Raw genomic sequence first — 25,044 nt, 5'->3', positions numbered from 1 at the left:
TGTGTGTGTGTGTGTGTGTGCGAGGGAGGGAGGGAGGGAGGGAGTGTGTGACGGAGTGTGTATGAATGCTTCCTTTTTGAAATGGCGTCAAACTTTTCCTCTCCCTCCCTCTATCTTTCTCTATCATTTTAGTTTTTTCCCACTCAACCTCTCTTTTAATTAATCACACACACACACACACACACACACACACACACACACACACACACACACACACACACACACACACACACACACACACACACACACACACACACACACACACACACACACACACACACACACACACACACACACAGACAGAGGCAGGGAGGACTGACGTGACTGTGTTTCCAGTTTGTTCTGAACCCTTTCCACAGTGACAAAGAGTGGGTGGCACTACACCTCAGCTTAAGTGTGGTCTCCCCCCACTGCCAAGGCAAACTGTCAGGCCGTAAAACACATGCCACTGACCTGATGCCAGGAACATTACCTTTATATTCTTCAACACAGAAAGCTCTTCACTAAGGGACGCATTCATCAGTCAAAGTCAACTACACCTACAGACAAAATGAGTCCTGGCTATTAACAGGGATGCATGTGCCAATTGAATTCCTCACATATCAAATGCACTTAATAGAACCTATATGGTATCTCACAGTACCCAACAGAACCTTTTGTCACCCTCCACTCCCTAGTCCTATATGGTATCTCACAGTACCCAACAGAACCTTCTGTCACCCTATGGTAACCCTCCACTCCCTAGTCCTATATGGTATCTCACAGTACCCAACAGAACCTTCTGTCACCCTATGGTAACCCTCCACTCCCTAGTCCTATATGGTATCTCACAGTACCCAACAGAACCTTCTGTCACCCTATGGTAACCCTCCACTCCCTAGTCCTATATGGTATCTCACAGTACCCAACAGAACCTTCTGTCACCCTATGGTAACCCTCCACTCCCTAGTCCTATATGGTATCTCACAGTACCCAACAGAACCTTCTGTCACCCTATGGTAACCCTCCACTCCCTAGTCCTATATGGTATCTCACAGTACCCAACAGAACCTTCTGTCACCCTATGGTAACCCTCCACTCCCTAGTCCTATATGGTATCTCACAGTACCCAACAGAACCTTCTGTCACCCTAGTCCTATATGGTAACCCTCCACTCCCTAGTCCTATATGGTATCTCACAGTACCCAACAGAACCTTCTGTCACCCTATGGTAACCCTCCACTCCCTAGTCCTATATGGTATCTCACAGTACCCAACAGAACCTTCTGTCACCCTATGGTAACCCTCCACTCCCTAGTCCTATATGGTATCTCACAGTACCCAACAGAACCTTCTGTCACCCTATGGTAACCCTCCACTCCCTAGTCCTATATGGTATCTCACAGTACCCAACAGAACCTTCTGTCACCCTATGGTAACCCTCCACTCCCTAGTCCTATATGGTATCTCACAGTACCCAACAGAACCTTCTGTCACCCTATGGTAACCCTCCACTCCCTAGTCCTATATGGTATCTCACAGTACCCAACAGAACCTTCTGTCACCCTATGGTAACCCTCCACTCCCTAGTCCTATATGGTATCTCACAGTACCCAACAGAACCTTCTGTCACCCTATGGTAACCCTCCACTCCCTAGTCCTATATGGTATCTCACAGTACCCAACAGAACCTTCTGTCACCCTATGGTAACCCTCCACTCCCTAGTCCTATATGGTATCTCACAGTACCCAACAGAACCTTCTGTCACCCCCCAACTCTCTCCCACAGACTGCAAACTGTAAGAAGAACTCACAGTGGAAAAACAAATGTTTGAAAGAGCCGCTACAACATTTCCCCCATTCTTAATTAGCACCACACTAGTAGTATAGTGTAGTATGCAATCAGACTTGGAGCCCCCTGGGAACGCTGGTGTCTCATTCAGCGCCTGGGGAACTCTTAGCTTAAGCACTACATCACACAAATAAATTAGATGTCCGTTCGTTTAAAAATAATTTATTGCTTTCTTTTTATAAAGTGTTTGTTTGGTGGTCTTTGCACAGTATCAACTGTCCTGAATGATTCAGTAGATAGCAATCTCCATCCCAATATTTTATAGGTCATCCAAATTCTAATATTACTAATAACGATATTAGATTTGAGCAATGTTAGATATTAGATTTACAATAATTTCTTCAGATTCATTATTTATGATATTGTTGACTTATGTGTTTAATAGTAAAAACAGTGTCTTAACTAGTATGTCTTCCCCTGTTGTCTTAATGGTATCGTTAGTTTCATACCCTTGACTTTTCCAGAGATGATACCTTTCCCTCGGCACAGAGGAATCTCTCATGTGTCTCTGGTTTCTGATGGGGTTGTTTTCCGCGGCGGGCGCACTCCTCTGAGCCCTCTGTGGCGAAGGCGGGCGTTATGGTAATGAGCCCCAGCTGGTGAGGGCCGGTTGTTGCAGTAATTTAAATGGTCAAGTGCAGCTGGTAATCCAGGGCCGTATGTTAGCGCAGGGAGGAGAGAGTGCTTCAACGTGCAGTACAGCTGTTTTCATCTCCTGTTAATAAAAGAGCCTGGCCCTGCCTCATGCGCCATGCATCAACACCACCTAAATAAACTCCCTTGTTGGAGGAAATTAGTTTCTGAGAACACAGAACAAGACAAGAGGCTCACGAAGTTCAATATGTCGTCTGTAAACTGCTGGAATGGAGAGATTCAGTGTCCTTGTGGAGGCTTGACACCATCAGTAGAGATGACTGTGTGATTGCTGCACATCAGAAGGGATATTATAGAGTACTGTGTTTAGGGCAGGCGGGTAACTGTTGTTACCATTCATAATCTATGTCAGTGTTTATAGAGAGCCTCTGTGAGCATCTTTGAACGGGCAGGATTAACCCATTACGGGCAAACCAGGAGGTTCGAGAGCCATTTGTTGCCTTAATGACCTGGCTAATGTAAGACAAAGCAGCGATGAGCTAAATATATCACTAAGCTACAGTATCATGGAGACAACTGTTCCTCCTAATCCACCCTGCTTTAGTCCCTCCACTGGTCTGGATCACTGGAGTCTTCAGAGCAGAGCTAGACACCATCTGCTGCCATTATTCTGACTGAGTCCTCCCTGTTATGTCCCTGGTCAGGAATCTCATCTCATTGTGATGATGGATCAAGACTGAGCTTGCTGACCTTAATGGTAGAGGGCATGAGAATCCTCTCTGTTTCACCTATTACAATGTGGACACTTGTTACTACACCATTAACATTGAAGTTGGTTAAACTGGACTTTGTGTATCCTCTTAGATTCAGTGATGAATGAGTCAGAAAGTGTCATTTAGATAATTGTGTGACGTTGTGCTTGTCCAGAGGACATATTTGCTACTGAGCGACGGTAAAGCTGTGGACTGGGACAGAGAGCAGTCCTAACAGACGATGACAGAGTGGGTCTCCTTCCGCCGGCCGGCCATGCCTCTTTCAGTCCCCCAACAAAACATTAATTAAATGTATATCATCATCAGAGTTCGCTGCCCTCAAATCCAATCAGACAAAAGTTGACCACAACTTTGCCTAACTGGGCTGCCATCTCAGTCTCCGTGCCTGAACCCGCCACAGTGGCCATACTCAGCGGCTCTACCGCCCTCCCACCCCTCCTCCGTCCTCTCTGTCACTGGTCCTTAAAGTGCTCTAAGTGCTTGTGACTGCGCTAATGAATGAAATGTCCTCCCAGCAGTGAGGACTGCATTAAGCTGAATAGCCACCTTAGCTGTAAAAACTCTATTAAACTCAGTGGCCAGGAGGGCTAACGATTGTACCCAATGTTTATTTACTAGGTATTGTAAATGCATTATTTATGGAGTGCTTTCCAGACACCACTTGTCAAGAGTTAAAAATGTCAGTATAAGGTATTAAAGGAGAAAGAAAAATGGCCTCCATTATGAAGATCCAAGGTGACCTTGGTTGAATGCACATGCAGATAGACCGGCTTCCTATAATGCACTAAAGTATGAATAATGGACATAGGGAGTCAACACTGTGTTGTCCCCAAGACAAGGACAGGTGATAGTTGTGTTTGTTAGGTTTTAGCCTGTTCCTTTGGGCTCTATACAGACAGGTTGAATCCTTGCCAGCACAACCAGCTCTGGATTGGATTTGCGTGCAGTTAATGAATTCCTAATGTCTCTTTCTATTGTGCATTGAGTGGCATGCCGAGACATGTTTTTGTTCTTTATCGGTGGCCTGTCGAGGACAACGCAATTTCTGTGCATGGAGGCATGTCAGAAAGTGATGCACTCAAGCCGGTCAGATATTAATCTCCTTCTTTGTAGTGTTCTCTGTTACAGAGACTTGCTGCTTGCATCAGGGAATGTCAACACACAGGCATGCACGCACAAACGCCCCCTTTTTGCCTGGGCATCGCCAGTCCTCTGCCTGTGCCAGTGTAGCCAGCAGTGTCGTCTTGCCAGGAGTAGTTCTGGCTGCTGCTAAAAGCTTGTTTGTTATATTTTAATCAATGTTTATAGGCCGGCTAGACTGAATGACATGTTTCAGGCAGGAGTGTGGCAGGGCTGCAGGCTAACCCTAATCCCAACACTGACCTGGGATATTGAAACATGTTCTAGATCTACGTTCCCTTATGGAAAAATTATAAAAAGGCTTTTTACATTTCAGGTTGCACTAGAGATTGCAGTACATAACATCTATATTCTGATGTAACGGGACTGCTTTTACAGTTCAACCTGGTGGTTGGCCTGTATAACAGTACACATTATCTCACAGTGTTCCTGTGATGACTCGAGTGTGTCTGTGGAGAAGAAGTGAGAAGGAGAGGTCGTTCTCCATTGAGTTGGGATGTCCTGTTCCCCCTGGGAACAGGTGTGCATAGTGGAGGTTCTGTCTCAGAGGGTAACATGCAACCCTGGGTGACCTGTGACACTATGAACAGTTGCTAATGTGAAAGGGTGAGAACTTCTCACCAAGGCAGTAACCCAACCTCCTTGGAGCTGAGAGGAGGTCCACACTCCACACTATGCTTCACAGGAGCCAGGCTATGGCCAACAGGAGCTTGCCGTGTCAGTCAGAGTATCTGGTTAGCAGTGCACCTGGACCACAGCAAGGCCTATTGACTAATTATCATACCAGCGGGAAGCCACAGCACCTTCATCCACAGGGACAGTTCACTAAATCACAGCCTTCCTCTCTGAGGTAGAAGGATTTTGAAAGAGATCACACACGTCAGCAGCAGATGGCCTCCACTGTGTGACATGAGTGGTCAAATCGTGCTGTTTAGTTGGATGATCTGAATGTATGATTCTCAATCTCAGTCATACTCTATGTAATGTCAACCAGTATATATATCTCTCCCCATCTCTCTCGCTGTAATGGCATGCTGGTGGCAGGGAAGTCAGGCGCAGGAGAACAAACTTGGTATAAACGGATTTGTTTAATAAGTGCTCACAAACTCTGAAAACCATAATATACTAAATAATAAAAGTGGGTACAAAACCCGTCGCACACCAGAACACAACTTGCTCATAACATACAATCAAACAATCACCGACAAGGAGGGTTAAATACACAACATGTAATTGATGGGATTGGAACCAGGTGTGAAGGAAGACCAGACAAAACCAATGGAAAATGAGAAAAATGGATCAGCAATGGCTAGCAGGTCGTTGACGCCGACCACCGAACACCGCCCGAACAAGTAGAGGGACCGACTTCGGTGGAAGTCGTGACACTCTATCTCTCTCTCTCTCTCTCTCTCTCTCTCTCTCTCTCTCTCTCTCTCTCTCTCTCTCTCTCTCTCTCTCTCTCTCTCTCTCTCTCTCTCTCTCTCTCTCTCTCTCTCTCTCTCTCTCTCGCTCCCCCATCTCCCTCTCACTCTCCCATCTCTCTCTCTCTCTCTCTCTCTCTCTCTCTCTCTCTCTCTCTCTCTCTCTCTCTCTCTCTCTCTCTCTCTCTCTCTCTCTCTCTCTCCTCCCTCCCTCCATCCCTCTGCTTGTAGTTGTAATCCGTCTCTGGGCTATGTGTTATCCCAGTGTCTGTGGCAGTGCTGCAGCGTGAGTGTGAGTTTGTAATCAGCATTGTGTGCTAAAGAAGGGCAGGGTCATTATCCTCTATTACGACACGGTGTGTAATGAGATTCAGGGATGGGGAAAGCTTTGGAAGAGAATAGGATTAGCTTCAAGCCTTTGGCCTGATTAATAGTGATGAACTCATGACTTAGTCCTAACACAGTCTCTGCCCCAATCCTGCTGTCTCAGCCATGGAAGCTCACTGTAAAATTGGCTACAGGTGATTTGTACCGTTTGAAACTATATGCGTAATGCATTGTTATTAGCCAAGCTCAGGATTTCTTGTAGAAAGGCACATTCATGCCCACAGTATCTGGTTGTGATCTTACGACTCGCTTAAAGGTTTGCTTAAGAAATAATATAGTATGACAAGCTCTCTCTCTCGTTCCCTCTCCCCTCTATCCAGCTGCCTTGTCGTCTGGCTCTGTTTAATCCCACCTAATTAATAGGAATCTTTGTTGTAATGATCTGTGGCGTGAGCCTCTGACTCGATGCATATGCAATGAGGCTTGGAGACCCAGTCGCCTTTTTAATGTGTTGGCTGCTAGTCGAGGTGAAGCTGCAGGTTTTGAGGCGCGCTTCAAACACTTAGCTCTCCTCTACTCTCCTCTCCCCAGTCCCCCAAACGTCAGTCAACCGCTAGTTTCTCTCTTCCTCTCCTTTCCACTCGCGCTCCATCTTCTTGTCTTCTGCTTTAATAATTGTCCTTCTCTTCTGTCTATCTGACAACCTGCTTATATTGATACAAGTGACACATTTGATCAGTGGCTGTTGTATTTGTGTATGTTTGAGTATTTTAGTGATTTTGTCTCTAAGTGTTTGTGCCTCTGAGTGTGTGTGTGTGTGTGTGTGTGTTTACGTGTGTGTGTGTGTGTTTACGTGTGTGTGTGTGTGTGTGTGTGTGTGTGTGTGTGTGTGTGTGTGTGTGTGTGTGTGTGTGTGTGTGTGTGTGTGTGTGTGTGTGTGTGTGTGTGTGTGTGTGTGTGTGTGTGTGTGTGTGTGTGTGTGTGTGTGTGTGTGTGTGTGTGTGTGTGTGTGTTTTTGTGTGTGTGTGTGTGTGTGTGTGTGTGTGTGTGTGTGTGTGTGTGTGTGTGTGTGTGTGTTTTTTTACATTTTTATCATTTTTTTTTTACTCTGCATCTTTGGTTGGGGCTCGTAAAAGCAAGTATTTCACGGTAAAGTGTAAGGCACTGCATCGCAGTGCTAGCTGTTCCACCAGAGACTCTGGGTTTGAGCCCAGGCTCTGTCACAGCCGGCCGCTACTGGGAGGTCCATGGGGCGACGTACAATTGGCCCAGCATTGTCCGGGTTAGGGAGGGTTTGGCCAGTAGGGATATCCTTGTCTCATCACGCACTAGCGACTCCTGTGGCGGGCCGGGCGCAGTGCACGCTGACCAGGTCGCTAGGTGTATGGTGTTTCCTCCAACACATTGTTGCGGCTGGCTTCCAGGTTGGATGCGCGCTGTGTTAAGAAGCACAGGTTGGGTTGTGTTGCGGAGGAAGCATGGCTCTCGACCTTCGTCTCTCCCGAGCCCGTATGGGAGTTGTAGAGATGAGACAAACAGTAGCTACTAATAATTGGATACCATGAAATTGGGGAGAAAAGGGGGTAAAAAAAAAGAATTAAAATAAACGTTTGCTATGAGACTTGAAATTGAGCTCAGGTGCATCCTGTTTCCGTTGATCATCCTTGAGATGTTTCTACAACTGTTTACATCTGTGGTAAATTAAATTGATTTGACATTATTTGGAAAGGCTCACACCTGTCTATATAAGGTCCCACAGTTGACAGTGTCAGAGCAAAAACCAAGCCTTGAGTTTGAAGGAATTGTCTGTAGAGCTCCGAGACAGGATCGTGTCGAGGAACAGATCTGGGGAATGGTACCAAAACATGTCTGCAGCATTGAAGGTCCCCAAGAACACAGTGGCCTCCATCATTCTTAGATGGAAGAAGTTTGGAACCACCAAGATTCTTCCTAGAGCTGGCCACCTGGCCAAACTTGGCACCATCCCTACGGTGAAGCATGGTGGTGACAGCATCATGTTTTGGGGATGTTTTTCAGCGGCAGGGGCCGGGAAATTTCAGAGACCTCAGACTTGGGCGAAGGTTCACACAGCCAAGACAACGCAGGAGTGGCTTCGGGCCAAGTCTGTGAATGTCCTTGAGCCTGAACTTGAACCCGATCGAACGTCTCTGGAGAGACCTGAAAGTAGCTGTGCAGCGACGCTCCCCATCCAACCTGACAGAGCTTGAGAGCATCTGCAGAGAAGAAAGGAAGTATCCCCCCCAATACAGGTGTGCCAAGCATGTAGAGTCATACCCAAGAAGACTCAAGTCTGTATTCACTGCCAAAGGTGCTTCAACAAAGTACTGAGTAAAGGCTCTGAATACTTATGTAAATGTTATATTTCAGTTGATTTATTCTATTGTAAATGAGCAAATATTTCTTAAAACATGTTTTGTCATTATGAGGTATCTTGTGTAGATTGATGTGGGGGAAATAACGATTTAATACATTTTAGAATACGGCTGTAATGTAACAAAATGTGGAAAAAGTCAACTGGTCTGAATACTTTCCCTGTATATGGGTGTGTGCCTTTCTCTTTCTCTCTTTCTCTCTATGTGTGTGCCTGTGTTCATTCTTGGCCCATGGCGTGGTCTGCCAGCCCTGTGGAGCAGTGCTCTGGTCTGTCACTTTTGTTTGAATAGGTAATGTGGAGCTGTTCAGGCTGAAGAGACATGAGCTGGAATCACTTGTTAGGACACACGATCAAAAGCTGCTCTCTGCACTCTGCCAATCAAACCTCTTGTCACCCTGTGAAGCAGACGTTAAATAGATTTTCAGGCTGTATGCCGCGGGCAGTCTGCCAGCCTGACATACGAACTTTTACCAAAAGATACCAGCTCCACCACTTCTCCCCCTCCCCTCCCCCTCTCTCTCTCCTGCCACAGCACTGCCCCTCTGCTGCCAGGCCAGTGAACAGAGCCCAGAGCTAAATGACATGGCTAAGTATGGGGCACAGGGAGCACGCTCCACTCTCTCTCTCCAGCCTGCCTACTCTGAACGATGGATTTAGTATGCAGTCCAAACAGAACCCATACACACCACACCACGACTGCCTCCTAGGAGGGGAGTCCTGACAGAACAAGAACAGCATAGGGGGTTGCAGCTAGATCCGTCTAAAGTGGAGCTCTCCCTCTTTGAGATGACAAAACAAGCAGCTGCTTCTTCAGTGTGCCATTCTTCGCTGCATTGGGATCACCTTCCCTCTTCTCATATTCCCATTAGTCAACAGTAGCAACTGCTGTGAAGCATTCCGAGAGCCATCTTCCCGGGATTCAGCTGTTGACTCTGTCCCCCTGCGCCTGAGGAGCACAACGCTCCCATTGTGTTGCTGGCCCAGTGGCTGCACAGGATCCCCCTGATAGGAGGAAACGGGTGTCTTAGGGAGACAAATCACAGCCAGGGCCTTACAGAGGCCTATTTGTGTTCAGACACACCCCCCATAGGTGCATCCCATCAGCTGGATCTCAGCTCTGGCTCAGACCTATAGTACAGCCAACCATAATGGATTGGGACTCAATTATCCTGAAACATAGTGCTTCATTTTAAAAAATTATCGAGAAGCTATGGAAGAGTTTTTATGTATTTTTTTCTATGAATTTCAATGTTACTTTAAACAGACTAAAAGACTAAACAGTGTAGAATAACAGCTTGTATAGAATAGGAGTGCACTTTCACTTTTTTTAGGAGACTACACTTTCAGCAGCTTTAATAGCCTGGCAGTTTTATGTGACCCCTCAGTATTTGGAATGCTACAGTGAGGGCAGAATGCTGACACACAAGAAGGCAGAGCCCATTAATGCTCCTAAATCTGTCATTGTGCTGGAGCTGTAGATCTGGAAATACCAGACTCCTTTATGCAGAACAGGGACCGATATGGACAGGCTTTACGTAATCAGCCTGGAGGGTGGGGGAGATGGGGGGGGGGGGGCAACCATTGGCACAACAGAGCTTCTGCCAGGACAGGGGGAAACTTGGGGATGAGGGCCAGTTGGATGGACAGTAGGACATTAGAACAGGGTTGTGTGTGTGTGTGTGTGTGTGTGTGTGTGTGTGTGTGTGTGTGTGTGTGTGTGTGTGTGTGTGTGTGTGTGTGTGTGTGTGTGTGTGTGTGCGTGCGTGCGTGCGTGCGTGCGTGTGCGTGCGTGCGTGCGTGCGTGCGTGCGTGCGTGCGTGCGTGCGTGCGTGTCTGAGAGGGGTTATACTGGGAAAGTCTCTGCCCAGTATCGCTGTTCAAGCCTTGGCGTTCGGTTCCCAGGCATTCTCCACACATAACTGGACAAAAGAGCTGGTGTCATCTGACCGGGGATGAAAATAGTGTCAATGTAACCCACACCATGGGCACAGACGGCCCCTGTGGCCTGCTAATGATTTCAGGGCACATCGCATGCTTGTTTTATAAGACCATGGTACGTCAGCCATCCAGCTAGGTACAGGCAGACATGACAGATTACACAGATCCCCCTTGTACAATATTTGCATTGTTTTCCACCTAACACTGAGCATGAATATTTACACTCCACTTTGATGTCTGCCTCTTGAACAGAGAGACTGTTTAATCACTGATAAAACAAATGTCTGCCCTCACTCTCTTTATCTCCCGCCTTGTTCAATAACATTTCACATGTGATGAGATGAGGATGTCAGAAGAAACGCATAGGAACATGTTTTATTGCGTTGGAAAGCTTGAGTGCTGATGAGTATAATTATTCGGCGAACACCATCTCTCGTTGGGAGTGCCCCCGATATAATTTTAAGCCTGCAGAGGTCGAGTGGTTAATATGTTTTAAGACCCTGGCATCCATTACATGTCATGAAGTTCCAATGATAGGTTAAAGTTATGACTGGATTATAATTAATGATCGCTGGGCTGGAATGACATTTTCCTCTATCTTATCATATTATCTTATTATGCAATTAGTGATTTGTGTGTTGAGGCACCCCACTTTCTCCATCCCTCTTCTCCTCCCCTCTTCTCTCTCACTCTTCCTGCCTGTTTGTAGTTCTCCCCTGGGTGCCAGTTGGCTTCATGGCGGCTGCCGTAAGATTTCTGTTGTTAACATTTTGTTAAAGTCATGGCTGGGCAATGAGCTCACATGAGATCTGAATTCTTCCATCCTTGCACAGCTTGTCTCAGTCCGTGTGGCTCTGTATCCCAGAGAAAGGGGATGGCTTGTTTCAAAGGAAAATACGGCTCCCATTGTTGCAGAACCATTTTGGAACAATAGTGCATTGAGACGTTTAGCTGTGGGCCAGCGAAGGGGACTTCCTAGAAATTGGAATTCTTAACCTTTGAAGTACCATGGTTACTTCATCATCCTAATTCTCCCTGGTCTGGCTGGCCTAGCATCAGAAATGTCTATTGTGTTCAGTCTCAGAGATGGAGATATTCAATACAAAAACTGCATATGAGAACATTTGTACATGCAGTGCTGCTTAGCCTTAACCAATTTAATATTTTGGCACCGTACCAGTTGTTCAGATCATTGCTCAATTACTTTGTAAACTAAAACATCATTTTGTGTGTGTGTGTGTGTGTGTGTGTGTGTGTGTGTGTGTGTGTGTGTGTGTGTGGGGGGGGGGGGGGGGGGTATGGGTTAGAGAATGGAGGTCGTCATCTAAAAATAGTGACCTTTGGACTCGCCGTCCACAGAGCAATGTGTGCACATCCTGAACTCTGACATCCAAGTAAACAGAGCTGGTTCATAAACATCTTTAATTGCTGCTTGGTAGAAACTGAGAATGTCACAGACTGCAATAGCATATAGGCGCCCCTTAATTAGACAAAGTAAAGTTTTATTTGAATATTTACAGTGCCTTCGGAAAGTATTCAGACCCCTTGACTTTTTCCACATTTCTTATGTTACAGCCTTATTGTAAAATAGTTTAAATAAATACAAATCCTCAGCAATCTACACACAATACCCCATATGACGAAGTTAAACAGTTAAAAAAAAAAATGTTTGCTAATTTATAAAACTTTAAAAAAGATACCTTATAAGGTCCCACAGTTGACAGTGTATGTCAGAGCAAAAACCAAGCCATGAGGTCGAAGGAATTGTCCGTTAAGCTCCGAGACAGGACTTTGTCGAGGCACAGAAGGAAGGATACCAAAAAACGTCTGCAGCATTGAAGGTCCGGAACATAGTGGCGTCCATCATTTTTAAATGGAAAAAACTTCTTCCTCGAGCAGGCTGCCCGGCCAAATTGAGCAATCGGGGTAGAAGGCCTTAGAAGAACCTGTTGGTCACTCTGCCAGAGCTCTAGAGTTCCTCTGTGGAGATGGGAGAACCTTCCAGAAGGACAACCATCTCTGCAGCACTCCACCAGACGGAATCCACTCCTCGGTGAAAGGCCTATGACAGGACGCTTGGACTTTTCCAAAAGACACCTATAGACTCTCAGACCATGAGAAACAAGATTCTCTGGTCTGATGAAACCAAGATTGAACTCTTTGGCCTGAATTCCAAGCATCACGTCTGGAGGAAACCTGGCACCATCCCTACTGTGAAGTATGGTGGTGGCTGCATCATGCTGTGGGTGTGCTTTTCAGCGGCAGGGACTGGGAGACTAGTCAGGATCGAGGCAAAAATTAAAAGAGCAAAGTACAGAGAGATCCTTGATGAAAACCTCCTCCAGAGTGCTCAGTACCTCAGACTGGGGTGAAGGCTTACCTTCCAACAGGACAACGACCCTAAGCACACAGCCAAGACAACGCAGGAGTGGCTTTGGGACAAGTTTCTGAATGTTCTTGAGTGGCCCAGCCAGAGCCCAGACTTGAACCCAGTCGAAAGATCTCAGGAGAGACCTGAAAATAGCTGTGCAGCGACGCTCTCCATCCAACCTGACAGAGCTCGAGAGGATCTGCAGAGAAAAATGGGAGAATCTCCCCAAATACAGGTGCGCTAAGCTTGTAGCGTCATACCCAAGAAGAATCGAGTAATAGCTGCCAAAGGTGCTTCAACAAAATACTGAGTAAAGGGCCTGAATACTAATGTAAATGTCTTATATTCTGTTTTAAATGTTTTATAAATTAGCAAAGATTTGTCATTATGGGGTATTGTGTGTAGATTAATGAGGAAAAAAATACAATTTAATATATTTTTTTGAACAAGGCTGTAATCTAACAAAATGTGTAAAAGGGATCTGAATACTTTCCGAAGGCACTATATTATATATTATCACTATATGTCCTAAATCATTATATGTAAAGTTATCTTGTTGAATTTATATGTACGGTACCAGGTACTGTATATGCTTTTGCCATGTTCTCAACATGTCTACACACACACACACACACACACACACACACACACACACACACACACACACACACACACACACACACACACACACACACACACACACACACACACACACACACACACACACACACACACACACACACACACACACACACACACACACACACACACACACACACACATACGCATGTATGTAAAGTAATATAAAGCCTAAAAGCATAGTATGCACCTGTAATTATCATGGATGAAATATCCTGGATGGACCTGGAGAGCACGTTATAATATTATATCACTATTACCATGCTTGTAAAGTCTTTCTTTTTTCACTTTAGTATCTCTTCTTTTTTTTATTAAGGCAGCATTTACCTTCTGTGTATAATGCAGAGGAATCTGTGAAGCACATCGGCGTTGCCTCTAAACGTTGAAGATAAAATAAAGTTTGGGGGGCTATGCCAGACACTTCACTGCACATTTTAATCCTTCATGTGGATCCGATGAGTATTTTTTTGTCCTTGTACCGTCTCAGGCAAACATTCATTTAGTAAATCCCATTGAGCAGCCATGGTCACAGTAAGCAGCGTTATCCACACACTTCTATTCGTTTAACACAGATGAATAAATGGGAATGTTTTGGAGCATTGATTAGCAGCAGAGTTTATATCTGACAGTTAGATTGCAGGGTACCCAACAAAAATCGTCTCCACTGCAAGGTACCCAGTAATTTAATTCTTGTGTGAAATTATTATAATTTATTACAGTGTGTGGACCCTAATGATTACCGACATCAAATGGAAATTATAAATTCAAATGAAGTCTACATCTCCCTCGTAATGCTCATCTTCACAGTGTTGAGACCCTCATCAGCACTGGCTGAAGTTTGAAACAGACGTCCTCCTCCTCTCTTCCTTCGTGTCATTTTACTTTTCATTTATTTACCTCCTAGGACGGACTTCCTTATTTGTATGTTTATCATAATGTGTGATTTAAGCTCTACTTCATTTCAGCAAGGTGTTCATTACATGTTCTTATTGTTTGGTTTCCTCTCTGAATAAGCCTTCATTATCAGTTGATAAACTTTCAGGTGTAGCTATAGGCTGTGTGACTTTAGAAGGTATTCAACGTGCTCTATTATGGTTCAAGGCAGTCTCTTTGAAGGAGGTAAACATTTGATTATTTCTTTGCTTTTCAGTTTTTTCTTTGCTTTTCAGTTATTTCTATATAGAAATACCAGAAAACAATGTCTTGAACTTTCCAATTACTGTACCTCGAGCATCCTGGAAGAAGCTCTGAACCCTACTGATGTCCTTGTGTTACACATTAATACAGATTTTAATTAAATTATTATTATTAGAAATGTAGTAGAGCAACAGCCTCAGCTGCCTTAATAGGGCGGGAGAGAGGAGGAGAGGGGGCGAGAAAAAGTACATTTTGCTATCCAAGCATTTAATGGTGGTAGTTGTTAAAAGTGACCTTGTGGGGTAGAGAGAGAGAGAGGAGCTGGAGTCTGGAGCACAGTGGAGCAGCACGGCACAGCAGAGCACAGCGGCTGGCTCCTTCCAGATGCACACATGGCATCCATCGGGGGCACAATCACGCACAGTCCCAACACCTCAGGCTCGGACATATGTTGAGTTTTATTTCATTCTTCTGACATTAATCCTATTCACCAGCTGTTCTGCCAGCTGCCACTCTCTGGCTTAAGAGGAGATTGCAGTTTTGGGGGCTCTGAGTCCTGGTTTATCTTGGCTCCTCATCTCCCCTCACTACGTTTTGATTGGATTTTTCCCCTCTTCCTTCTCCAGGTTCCTTGAGTTACATACTTCCTAGCTTCTTGCTACTTTCTTTTTTCTTATTTCAACTTCGTATTTTCTCTTTCATGTAGATAAGAGAGCTTTAGGGTTGTGTTTTAAGCGGCATCCAAGCCCTTCTCTGGCCAGCGGCCCTTTCAGATTGCTGGCTGGCAGTACTGCGGTGTTCACTGCCTGCCTCTCCTCTCTTCTCCTGTGGACCGGCTCACATTTATAATTCACACACAGTTCTTTCATATGGTCACCACTATCTCATAACAGGCTGCACAGAGACCCACTCCTAGGGGGCAAGGTAGCTGGCACTCCTCTCCATGTACGCAGGCTGGCCAGATGCTGCTCCCCAGCCAGTCCCTCTGGTCTAGACAGGATGGAGAGAGTGCAGAAATCTCACGCTTTTACACACTTAATGAAGGAGGGAATCTAACCAGCCTGGAGTCTCTTCACCCACGTCCTCTGGTAGCATTTCCTTTCGATTAGCTTCGCCTCAGCCTTAACAGTTTACATTATTGACATATCAGGCCTGACATATTTCACATTTATGTTCATTGTCTGGAAGCATTTCCCAGTGTTCTCTGTGTAGTTTCTGCCGAAGTACTGCTTCGTGGACGACGGGCTGGGGATGCATGAATTGATCATCGCTCACTGCTCACTTTAATAATTCAAGGCTGATTGCCACAAAGTCCCGCACTAAAATGGATTGGGAGAGGTCACGTGTTGCCCTGCTGAAGAGGTGAAGCCTCTTGGGGATGGTTCATTATTATACAGTATGCTTGATAGACACGTGTCCTATTCAGAGGTCCGCTGTGGAGCCGGTGGCGGGTACTGGATACCAGAGCCTGGAATGGCGGGGTCACTGCTGTAGGCTTAGCACCTCGGCTCCTATGGATAAAGAGAAAGCAGGAAAAGTGGTGACCTCAGCACTAACAGCCCCTGGCTAACCAGGACATTTCTCCTACTAACCTACAGCAGGTTATTACAAATACACCTTTTGTTAAAACTTCCTGGAGATTTAGGTTTAGGTCTATGTTTAGGTCTATGTTACACACACACATACCTCATGTAAATGTACATGAGGATTGCAGCTTTTGCCCTCTGATTTAGTTGAATGTCTTCTGGTTTAGTACATCCAGGTGGACCTTTAGGCTCTCATGGTCCCTTTAAGTGTGTGTGTGCACAGGTCAGGGATTGTTTAACGTTATCCTCATGTCGTTAGCAACATCTTCCAATGACCCCTGACCTCTAACAGAGAGCCCAGGCCCCACCCCTCAGGCTTACAGACGTGAGTGTGTATGGACATAAGGGTGTGTGAGGGGTTCCTCCGTGAGCCTGGGTTGCAGAATATCCCAGGCTGGTTGTGTTCTATTTATAGTGGCGGTTGTCAAGCTGGGATGGTGTCTATAGGGGAGCCTACAGGTGACTAACAGGGATGCTCACCAAGTGGAATAATGAATAGTATTAGGTGTCAATTAAATCAAGCTTTTCCCGAGGTGCAGGTGCTCCACAATGTACTGGCACATCTTAAGGAGCCAGGCCTCTTCACCCATGCATGCCAGCGGCTGCATTTGCATATTAAAGAGCTGAAATTATTTAACTGAAGCAAAAAGTCTTGTGGAAATGATAAGAGGTTATTAAAACTGTTGACAAGGAGGCAAGGTAATTGCCTGAAAATGAGCAACGATGCCACTGTTGTACACAGAATAGTGTTGTTTTTTCTCTCTCTCCTCTCTTTAGCGTTTGCATTGTGCAATGCCGCCCGGGAGTGTGTAACCTATTACGTTTAGATTGCTCCCTTGCAATTAGTGCCCTTTTTGTCCTCCCTTCAATAAGGCCATGATTATGGAGACTTCAGGAGGATCTGCATTCCTCATCCAACAGCTGTTGTCTCTGGAACTACCGGTGGAATGACAAAACATGTTTTCTCACTGCGTTTCACTTTTCTGCCGGCTTCTTGTAATTATTGTGTTTTATTTGCTGCGATGATGGGGTCTTGTTTTTACTGCCTCTGTGATTAAGATATTCACAAGATTCCCTTAGTGAGAATCTTTTTGTAAATCTTGACTTTGTAAGTTTGTTTTCCATACAGAGTGAGGTAGATTGGGGAGAGGAGAGACTGGGGAACGGGTCCATACAGAGTGAGGTAGATTGGGGAGAGGAGAGACTGGGGAACGGGTCCATACAGAGTGAGGTAGATTGGAGAGAGAAGAGACTGGGGAACAGGTCCATACAGAGTGAGGTAGATTGGGGAGAGAAGAGACTGGGGAACGGGTCCATACAGAGTGAGGTAGATTGGGGAGAGGAGAGACTGGGGAACGGGTACATACAGAGTGAGGTAGATTGGGGAGAGAAGAGACTGGGGAACGGGTCCATACAGAGTGAGGTAGATTGGGGAGAGGAGAGACTGGGGAACGGGTCCATACAGAGTGAGGTAGATTGGGGAGAGGAGAGACTGGGGAACGGGTCCATACAGAGTGAGGTAGTTTGGGGAGAGGAGAGACTGGGGAACGGGTCCATACAGAGTGAGGTAGATTGGGGAGAGGAGAGACTGGGGAACGGGTCCATACAGAGTGAGGTAGATTGGGGAGAGGAGAGACTGGGGAACGGGTCCATACAGAGTGAGGTAGATTGGGGAGAGGAGAGACTGGGGAACGGGTCCATACAGAGTGAGGTAGATTGGGGAGAGGAGAGACTGGGGAACGGGTCCATACAGAGTGAGGTAGATTGGGGAGAGGAGAGACTGGGGAACGGGTCCATACAGAGTGAGGTAGTTTGGGGAGAGGAGAGACTGGGGAACGGGTCCATACAGAGTGAGGTAGATTGGGGAGAGGAGAGACTGGGGAACGGGTCCATACAGAGTGAGGTAGATTGGGGAGAGGAGAGACTGGGGAACGGGTCCATACAGAGTGAGGTAGATTGGGGAGAGGAGAGACTGGGGAACGGGTCCATACAGAGTGAGGTAGATTGGGGAGAGGAGAGACTGGGGAACGGGTCCATACAGAGTGAGGTAGATTGGGGAGAGGAGAGACTGGGGAACGGGTCCATACAGAGTGAGGTAGATTGGGGAGAGGAGAGACTGGGGAATGGGTCCATACAGAGTGAGGTAGTTTGGGGAGAGAAGAGACTGGGGAACGGGATTCATATTGTCTGTCTAGAACCGGATCTGACTGAGCGATTCTCAGGGTTACAAATTCAGCCCTGAGTTAAATAGATAATAGAATGAGTTATTTTCATTTAGAGTGGAGAATAATAGCTTCAAATTGACTTGTTGCCCTCACCAAATTGAACGCAACCTGCTTTATTCTCCTAACCTTGACATATTTGTACACCGATAGCTTCAGCCTAACACTTTCAGTCTAGGATCCTTTCTTTTTGCAAATATTATTAAAAGCACTCTAAAAGTTCACTGAAGATAATTATGAACCTAACTACCACTATTTGTACAAGTGTGTCCTCCAACTCAGCGAGTCCTCTAGCTAGCTCACTGAGAGCACTCCTACTCTAAAACGCTGCCTCTCGCTGGGCCCTTAATAAAAGCTATCCTCCATCCAGCCCACAGCCTCTGTTTATAAGGCTCCGCCGTACTGAGGAGGAAATCATTTATATGGCCAATGTTAGTTGATCATTGATTTAATAATGTCTTGTTTCCCCCGGAGGCTCTAACCACTAATACTGTATACAGGGCTGATGCTGAGACTCCTGTGACTCTCACAGATAGCTCTCTCTCCATCCTCCACCACAATGAGCCGTCACAAACACTCCACTAGCAGCCACTAGTCACATACAGTATCTGTATAGAGAATATCATAGCCTGAGAAGCCTACTGTCAGTGGCTGTTACAGTATGTATGTTGAAGCAGCAGCAGTGATAGCGGGACCTGCTGGTGGATAGACAGAGAGTGGGATGCTAGCTGATTGGCTGGATTCCTGGCCGGGTCAGTGTTGTGTTGTCATCCTTCAGGATCTCTCCCTCCGTCCTGTGTGGTTCTCAGTGTTGAGGAGGATTGATGAGGGGAATCGCTTCTTCCTGTTGAGGGATTACAATAGGCGTGTGAGTGAGTGAGTGGGCCGCAGGCTGCAGGCAGACAGGGTGGTGAGGGCACGGAGCGGAGGGAGGGAGGGACAGATGTGTTGGCATAGGGCCACCGGGCCCACTGAGAGACAGAGAGAGAGACAGACAGGAGGACACCCAGAGACGACTGCCCCCGCAGGGAGGAAAACACAGTCTCATGATGCCTGGGAAGAGACCTACGGGTACAACTCACTCTGTTTATCTTTCCGGCTGTATGACAAAACACACAGAAGATATGAGACATGAGGTTGTCTATTTAACGTGCCTCACATGGCTTTATTTAATGTGTTCTTGGTTGATACCCGAATGCCAATCGTTAAAGTCATTTCCCAAGTAGATAACAACATGAATCATGAATCATTAAGATATTATTTTTCACGGACCATTTCAAATCCAAATTGACAAGGTTTGATTTGCTTGTTAGTGTATTTATTTGTGCCGTCTGTGTTTTCCTCTTGGTGATTGGAACTTAACCGTGCGGTGCATCCGATGATACTCTGATTGAACCACTCTGTTTAGGGCCGCAATAAAACAATACATTAGCTAACGACTTTCCCTCAGCTTGGCACATGCAGAAGTCTTTATGACCAGCTTGCACTCACTTTATTAACAGTAACTTATTACAATATGCTCAATAAAACACTAATTCAGCTTTATAAACGGTTGCTTTAAAATGTTTGAGCGAGACAGAGAGATTAGCTTTTATTTATTTTATCTTCTAAAGAGGCTGGGGGTGAGATTGTCAGCAGTGCTTACCCGCCTCTTAGGGTTACACTGTTGTGGTTTCTGTTCAACATGGGATTCTGGCAGTGCTCAGTGCCAGGTGCTGAAAGCCCTGTTTATACCAAACACTAGCCCAGAAACATCCCTTTGTTCAGATTTATGAGCACCATTAGTTCTTGTTTGAATGTAGTGAAAGACTAAGTCTAATGTAGTCAGCTCATCTTTGCTCTAGGTGTCTCAATCCCTCTGACTTTTCACCCACATCAGACAGATTGCAGGATAGCTGCATGAACAAGCTGTGTACCAGACCACAATGGAGATAGCAGATAGAAACATATTGTAGTTGGCAGTATCAGGTAATTGGCAGGCTTTACATTGCAACACGGTGCCGCTAGGAAATGAGCAAGAAACTTGGAAGAAGTGGAGATGGGGCGGGACCTGTATCCAGCTCCGTAAGCTCCGTAAAGACAGTCTTAGGGAGCTGGGCCCGCTCCCCACTTCCTCCTCCAGGGGAACACATTCCGGAAACATTCTGGAGTAGTTTTGTCTCGTATGTTGCTATCTGTGCTAGTGGCAGAGCAGTGGGGGTTGCTGCCAGGCCAGGGTCCCCAGGGGCCTGTGGTATCGGCGGGGCCGGAGGACGGAGGAAGCTGGTACGGGTCCAGTGGGGCCGGCCGGGCTCAGTGACAAGCTGAGCTGTCTGCCGCGGGGACGCTGGGAAAATGTAAATAAGAGTCTGATAAGAGCTATTGTTTTCATTCCATTCTCATCCTGTCTCAATGGGCTGCTCCAGAGCTGCACAGCATTTTATCTCAGAGGAGAGAGGGAGAAAGAGAGGGAGGAAGAGAGGGAGAAAGAGAGAGGGAGATATTTAAGAGTCCCTCTTAGGAAAATAGAAAATAAGCTCAAAGGGACTCTTAATTTATCTTGTTCAAGCATTTTTCAATGACAAGCCAACTACACGATTCCACTTTCTGCAGATTTTGGTATCTCTATCCCCACAAGGATAGACAGAAATCCACTGATATTGACAGCCACACTGCAACATACAATATTAACTTTGTGTTGGTTTTAAGATCGTCAATATAAATCACCTGGATTTGAATATTCTATCTTTTCCTATGAAACATATCTGGTTTTGATTACAAGACCAATGGGGTGTGATAGTTGTATGATTTGTTACAAGCTCTGTCTAAAAATGGACACTGTGCACCTACTGCTCACATCTTAATATGACACTAACTATTATTATGATATAACACAGTGTTTCCATTGGCATGTTTAATCTCTCCAGAGAAGACAGACAGGAATTTGAGAAATTAAAAGAGCACACACATACACACACTACTATTAATCTAAATTCCTCTAAAAATGGTTTAGCCTTTCTAAGACCGCTGTGAAATAAGCCAGACGACTGAGTCATTTTGTGTGTTTTCCTAAAGTATGCCTGATTGAAAATTATAACAGCAATATTTTCATTTGGGTATGCCTATTTGGTTCTAAGCTGTTGGAGCATTGAAAGGTGTTTCTAAGTTATTTTATATACTAATCCAGGCCATTATTCACTCTCCCAGGTGGAAAAGAGAAAGCGCAGGCAAGCAGGCAGGCAGGTTCTCTTGCACATTCCAGCTCTAGGCTGTCTTGTGTGAGGGCTTGGCAGGCTGTGTCTGGCCCAGGGTTGGGGATGGAGGTGCAGTATGGAGGAGTCAGGGAGCGGCCACTCTCAGGGGAGGGGAGGGGGGGAGGAGGAGGAGGAGTAGGAGGAGGAGGAGGAGGAGAAGGAGGGAAAAGTGGGAGGGGTGGAGTAGAATGGGAGCTGGCACCATATTATCTACAACAGTTGGTGCATTGCTTAATGATCAAGTGCTGGAGCAGCATCTCTGGTGATGTGTATGTATGTACATTTACCTGTGTGTGGATTTGTGTGAAAGTATGGGTGTATATATCAACATGAGTTTGTGAGTGAGTGTTTGTGTCTTTGCGTGTTCTTTCTGCCTGAGTTGGTAGAGGAGTGTGTTGCTGTTGTTGTGTATCTGTATTGAGGGAGGGCTGTTATCTGGGGGAGTGTGTTGATGGGGATAAGTCCAGGAGGAAGAGGAAGCTTGCTCACCCAGGGGTGAGGCCCATGGAAGAGAAGCGGAACTCATTCACTCCCCCTGCCCTCAACCCCTGTGTGTCTGTGATCCCACTGCCAGGCGGGGAAGCAGGGAGTCAACACACACACACACACACACACACACACACACACACACACACACACACACACACACACACACACACACACACACACACACACACACACACACACACACACACACACACACACACACACACACACACACACACACACACACACACACACACACACACCACACACACACACACACTGCACCTCTCTCATCCTGGGTCAGGGAGACAAACTGTGAGTTGGGTATTGGAAAGTCAATAAAGCAGAAGTAATGTTATAGTGACCTGAGCCTGTGATGTCCTGTTGGCCTCTCTGCCACGGAGGAAGTGGACAATCAAACAAAATGGCCACTCCGCTTGATCTTTTTGAAAGCCAACGTTAAACAGAGGCAGGCTAACCATTGAGCCCCTATTACTCCCCTCCCAGTCCCTCTGAACTTGATGTGTTTTCATAGTGAGGTATCATGTTTGGATTGTGGAAGTGAAGGGTGAAGACATTACACCCCAGATAAAAGGAATCATCAGCTGTGTACTTTCTAAACTGTTTACTTTCTAAATCCTCTCTCTTCATCAGTCAGAGGAAGAGAGTCAATAATAATGGGAGAATGATCCAAACCATTTAGGATCTTTCTCTTTGTCTCTCTCTCTCTCTCTCTCTCTCTCTCTCTCTCTCTCTCTCTCTCTCTCTCTCTCTCTCTCTCTCTCTCTCTCTCTCTCTCTCTCTCTCTCTCTCTCTCTCTCTCTCTCTCTCTCTCTCTCTCTCTCTCTCTCTCTCTCTCTCTCTCTCTCTCTCTCTCTCTCTCTCTCTCTCTCTCTCTGTCTCTCTATCTCTCTGTCTCTCTGTCTCTCTCTCTCTCTCTCTCTCTCTCTCTCTCTCTCTCTCTCTCTCTCTCTCTCTCTCTCTCTCTCTCTCTCTCTCTCTCTCTCTCTCTCTCTCTCTCTCTCTCTCTCTCTCTCTCTCTCTCTCTCTCTCTCTCTCTCTCTCTCTCTCTCTCTCTCTCTCTCTCTCTCGCTCTCTGTCTCTCTGTCTCTCTCTCTCTCTGTCTCTCTCTCTTTCTCTCTCGTTCTCTCTCGTTCTCTCTCTCTCTCTCTCGTTCTCTCTCTCTGTCTCTCTGTCTCTCTCTCTCTTTCTCTCTCGTTCTCTCTTCTCTCTCTCTCTCTCTGTCTCTCGCATATCTCCTTTACTGTACAGTATAATGTAAAATAATATATCCGAAACATGAAACATCAAATGAAATATCAAATGTATTGTATAACGATACATCTTTACACAACAGATCTTGATCTAGATGATAATTGCATTCTGTTCGTTCCACTGCCTCCAGAGCATGTGATGACTACTATAATCTGAAAACACAAAGCACTCCTAAGACAATCCCTGAAGGCATCCAGAAGTATGTTCTTATGAATTGTACCCTTTAGTTGGCAGAAGGAGACCATAAATGAGCCATTGTCAGGAGAGTGGTTAAACCATTCCTGATGGAGTCCCAATGCTTTCTGTGAACTGCAGCAATGTCTGCTTTTGCTGTTTGCCCTTTACTCCCTTTCAGAGTGAACAAACCCTGTCTTACACTCCATGATGTCATCTTCAGGCAACATGACTTGATCTGTTTAGGGCTCCTGTTTTCAGGAACAGTCATGTCAGTTAACACGGAGCCCGACTTAGAAACAACAGCAGCATGGTTCTATATTTACTAGAGAGTAGACATCAGAGAGTAGAGAGTAGACATCATACCGGAACAGTTGACTTGTGGTATTAACTATATATCAAGCCTTAACCAGCAGTATGAAGGTATGAGAGGAGATCTAGGACTGCTCTCATGGGTAAGTCAGGCATCAGCTGGTGGGTATGTCCATGGTGGCAGCCCCACTTTGTGAGTAGGAGTCAGATAGATAGACAAACAGACAGACAGCAGGGCCCTGCTCAGTGCTAATCCTGGATCTTGGTATAGTGGCCTGGCTGTCTTAGTGCAGTTCAGACAGGGGGCAGCGTGCCTGGGAGCCTGCAGTTTGACTTGCGGAGGGTGGAGGGGATGGGAGGAGAGACGGGGGGACGGGGGGTGTTTGATGGGAACAGGCTGACCTCTGCGCAGTGCGGGGACCGGCGAGGCCCGGGTCGGCTGGGCCAGCAGTGTGTTCTTTATCAGCTACCCCAACGACAGCATGGCAGATTCCAGCCATTCCTCCACTGATTCATTGTCAGCCGGACAAATGTTAATTGTTTTCATCACTGGCGGCTGTGAGAACGCTTGGACACACCCTGTCTCAACCTTTACCTCCTTCTTCATGTCTCTGCACTGTCTCTGCCCTTACCATGGCTATACTGTCTGTCTCCCCCCTCTCTCACCCCATCTATCTGTCTAACCTTTTACCGTCCTCAATGGGTGCTCAAGAGTGAATGTGTTTTAATCTACCATCAGTAATTAGAGCTATTCAGTTGGGAAATAAGTGAATGGTTTTTAGTTCTAATTAATAATATTCACTCTGAATGACAAGTGACATTGTCTTCTTTTCACCAAGAAGCTGTCAATGTTTCATTTTGACTGTTGGGGACAGGACACCTTTAGTGTGTATGTGTGCATTAACATACACAGCTAGTTTTGACAAGGACTGTTGATGTGTGTGTTAGTTGTGTTAGTATTACTGGAGTGCTGAGGCATGCGTGAGAAACGGACACTTTTGGCATGTGAATGACAACAGAGAAAGCACCTCTCATTAGAAACATATTTCCTCTACCTCCATTTTGTTATGAGAAGAATATGTTCAGGCTCCTTTTCATTGTTATACAAATACCAGTAATTCAATTCAAACTGAAATTACATGAATGAAATTGGAACCTTCAAAATATTATCGTATAATATCGTAAAAATC

General features: G+C 45.9%; 1 protein-coding gene across 4 annotated transcripts in view; it reads left to right on the top strand.

Moving 5' to 3' along the window:
- The window catches only part of LOC124035616 (transcription factor SOX-6-like), a 226,213-nt gene that overhangs the window by 80,089 nt on the left and 121,080 nt on the right, over positions 1–25,044 (top strand). The window lies entirely within an intron of this gene.

Source organism: Oncorhynchus gorbuscha, linkage group LG05 (assembly GCF_021184085.1).
Source record: "Oncorhynchus gorbuscha isolate QuinsamMale2020 ecotype Even-year linkage group LG05, OgorEven_v1.0, whole genome shotgun sequence".
Classification (NCBI taxonomy): domain Eukaryota; kingdom Metazoa; phylum Chordata; class Actinopteri; order Salmoniformes; family Salmonidae; genus Oncorhynchus; species Oncorhynchus gorbuscha.
Note: the sequence above shows the minus strand (reverse complement) of the source record. Positions and strands in the feature narration are given on the sequence as shown.